Genomic DNA, 4009 nt, shown 5'->3' with positions numbered 1-4009 from the left:
TTGCTGGCCACTGCTTGAGGCCCAAATGGTGGAAGCAGGGTGGGGCAAGCCAATCAAGCAGCTGAGTCCCAGAGGCAGGAGCTGAGGCAGAGAGTAAGCAGCCAGTGGGGATAGTGGAGGGGGCAGCGATGCTGGTGGTGGGGACACATGGATGGACCAAGGGGAGGCGCCACACCACACCCCCTGTGTCCTCACAAACAAAGTCAAGACCCCCACAAGAGCACAGTTCGAAAGTTACTCAGCCTGTAGAAGGCCCCCTCCACAGGGGTCTGCAGAGGTGCTGCATGCTTCCCCAGCAGCAGATGGTCCCCTTTTTCCTTATCCTCAAGACTCCAACAGCTCCTAGGCAGCAACAGCAGCTCCAGCAGGCAGTCTGGTGGCCAAGCAGGAAGGACCCCTCTCTGGCAGTGGTGGTGTCTACAGCAGCAACAGCTGGGGGTGGGGTCCCTCACTCCCCTCCTCTGGGGAGCAGGCCAGCAGCCCCCCCAAGGGGCTGCAACAGGAGCAGTAACAACTGGGGGGGTAGGGTGGTCCAGCAGCCAGGTAGTAGAGAAGGGGGGGTTGTCTGGCCCAGCCAGGGGAGTAGCTGGAGCAGGAGCAGCGAGAGCCCAGGGCCTAGGAGCAGTAGTCTCCCACCTCCCTCCAAGCCAGAGGGCTATAGGAAAGGAGTGGGAGACAGAGATAGTAGCTCCAGGCTAAACAAATCCCTGTTACCAGGATAAGCAAATGACAGCTGCTCCAGGTCAATTAAGATACCTGGGTCCAATTAGGAACTTTCCAGAAGGTAGGGAGAACAGCTGTTGATTGGGACACCTGAAGCCAATCGGGCTGGCTGAAACTAGTTAAAAGCCTCCCAGTTAGTTAGGTGGGTGTATGTGTGTCAGGAACTATAGGAGGAAGCTATGTTAGAGAGACTGAGCAGCACAAACCATATCAAGCATAAGGAAGGAGACCCTGAGGTAAGGGTAAAGTGGGGGCTGTTGTAGGGAAGTGGCCCAGGGAATTGTATGTGTCCTGTTTCTAAAAAGTTAGCTACCATAGCTGATACTATTAGGGTCCCTGGGCTGGAGCCAAGAGTAGAGAGGGTCCTGGGCTCCCCTTTTGTGCCTCCCCCCTCCGATTAACCACTGAGACTGGGAGATAACAGAGACTATGTAAGGGAGGGTAGCTTCTCCTCACCTCCCTTGTTGGCTTATGATGAATATGGCTCAGTAGGCTGTGACCCTTGCAGCTAGAGAGAGAAGGGCTACGTGGAGGGTCACAGTGAGCCTCTGAGGCTAGCGAAATCTGCCAGAAAGTGTGGGACCCACGGAGACAAGGACAGAGCTTTGTCACAATAGCCTTAGGCTTACCTCCAAAAGCAGAGACTAGCTGATCCCTTTACTATTTATTTGTACGCATTCCCACGCCCAAATAAAAAAACCTACACAAAACCACAACCCTGTGTTAACTGAGAATTCAGGTTTCTCCTGTGGATTTCCTGGCCGACAACACAAGCCCTAAAAATCAAAGGAACTAAGTTTAAAACCTTCACTCCCCTCACCAAAAGTGCTCTCCAAACATTCAGTCACTGGAGCACACCAACTCCCCTGAACATATTCATTTTCAATTCAACCATCCCATATTAATACACACTAACAATTGACTGTGACACTCTGCACCTCATGTTCACCATAGTGTTATGATTGACATAATTATGATGCACCTTGTACAAAGTGTCATGTAAGGTAAGTTATGATTTGCTGAATGATTATCCTATTTGTATGCATGTATTACATTTGTATCTGGAGTTATGAATATTGACTATGCATCTGTATTTCAAGTGTGCTTGCTCTGCATAGCACCCACAAAGCTTTACTTCTCGTCTGGCCAGCACATTGTGAAGGAACTATTCAAGTTGAATGGCCCATCAGAAAACACTTAACTCACAATGGACCATAGAAGAAGCCTATCTACACCTGATGGACCTTCCTCAGGAAGTATGGGTAATGGCTCCTGCTATGACTCAGTGAAGCATGCAAGGGCATGTGATGAGATCATGTGGTACTGAACTCCATTTTGGTACTTATATTTTTCCACAAACTGGGCTTGGAACTTGTCTTGGAACAAAGGGGTTCCTGCCCTATGGAAGAAACTATAAAAGGGGGAAGTGACATCACCAAGAAGCCTCACCCTCCACCCAAGATACATAGATATTAAGGTCAGAAGGGACCATTATGATCATCTAGTCGGACCTCCTGCACAACGCAGGCCACAGAATCATCCACTCCTGCGAAAAACTTCTCACCTACGTCTGAGCTATTGAAGTCCTCAAATCATGGTTTAAAGACTTTAAGGAGCAGAGAATCCTCCAGCAAGTGACCCGTGCCCCATGCTACAGAGGAAGGCGAAAAAGCTCCAGGGCGTCTTCCAATCTGCCCTGGAGGAAAATTCCTTCCTGACCCCAAATATGGTGATTAGCTAAATCCTGAGCATATGGGCAAGATTCACCAGCCAGACATCCAGAAAAGAATTCTCTGTAGTAACTCAGATCCCACCCCATCTAACATCCCATCACAAGCCATTGGGCATATTTGCCAAAATCATGTTATTCCATCATATCATCTCTTCCATAAACTTATCGAGTCTAATCTTAAAGCCAGATAGGTCTTTTGCCCCCACTGCTTCCCTTGGAAGGCTATTCCAAAACTTCACTCCTCTGATGGTTAGGAACCTTTGTCTAATTTCAAGTCTAAACTTGAAAAAGAACACCTGGAAACACCTTTGAAACAAAGATTGAACTAGGGGGAAGTGCTGGTCCCAGGCTGGAAGAGAGGATTCCTGCCTGCACATAAAACGTCTATAAACTGCTTGTACTGTAAGGTGGAACCTCCATCCTTAGAGGTTTTGACAAAGCCCTGGCTGGGATGATTTTAGTTGGTGTTGGTCCTGCTTTGAGCAGAGGGTTGAACTAGATGACCTCCTGAGGTCTCTTCCAACCCTAATCTTCTATGATTCTATCTAACAGTGTGAGATATTGTTTGATTCAAATCCTGTGTAGTGTGTAGTGGTCAGTTTGGATGAGCTATTGCCAGCAGGAGAGTGAGTTTGTGGGGGAGGGGGGGAGAGAACCTGTATTTGTGCTGGAAATGGCCCACCTTGATTATCATACCACTTTTAAAGAGAGTGGTCACTTTGGATGGGCTATTACCAGCAGGAGAGGGAGTTTGGGGGGGGGGGGGCGGAGGGTGAGAACCTGGATTTGTGCTGGAAATGGCCCAACTTGATGATCACTTTAGATAAGCTATTATCAGCAGGAGAGTGGGGTGGGAGGAGGTATTGTTTCATGGTCTCTGTGTATATAATGTCTTCTGCAGTTTCCACAGTATGCATCCGATGAAGTGAGCTGTAGCTCACGAAAGCTCATGCTCAAATAAATTGGTTAGTCTCTAAGGTGCCACAAGTCCTCTTTCTTTTTGCGAATACAGACTAACACGGCTGTTACTCTGAAACCTGTGTAGTGTATATGATTACTTAAACAAAATACAACCTTCTTTGATCTGTTTGCTATCACTTATAATAAATTATTTTATATTTTACCTAAAAACAGTGTAGTGTGAGGGAAGTGTTTTGGGGGAAAAATCTCAGCTCAGTTAACAAAGGTTTGTACATATTCCTTTCCACTGAGGGAAGGGCAGACTGGATAATTGTAATCTTTACTAGTCAGGCTTTTTTGGACCTGCGCAGGATGCCAGGGTCCTGGCCTGGGGGTGTTTTGCCTGGAGCCAAAACTACTATTGTTAGTTCATGTAGTGGCTGGCCAGAACATTCATGAACACAGCTAGGTGTGGCCCCTGCCTGTGGATGTTTGTGTGAGGGCAAACTTGAAGGGCTTTGCAGCTTATTACAATGGCATTCTGAGAGGGAACCCAGATTGGTAAAATAAAGTGCTCAGCAGTACCCCAGTTCCAGGTTGCACCGGGGGGTGGGGTGGGGAGAGGAACTGTCACAGTGACCACCACACAGCAAC

Source organism: Lepidochelys olivacea, assembly GCF_965140295.1.
Source record: "Lepidochelys olivacea isolate rLepOli2 genome assembly, chromosome: 10".
Lineage (NCBI taxonomy): Eukaryota > Metazoa > Chordata > Testudines > Cheloniidae > Lepidochelys > Lepidochelys olivacea.
This window is presented reverse-complemented; position numbering follows the sequence as displayed.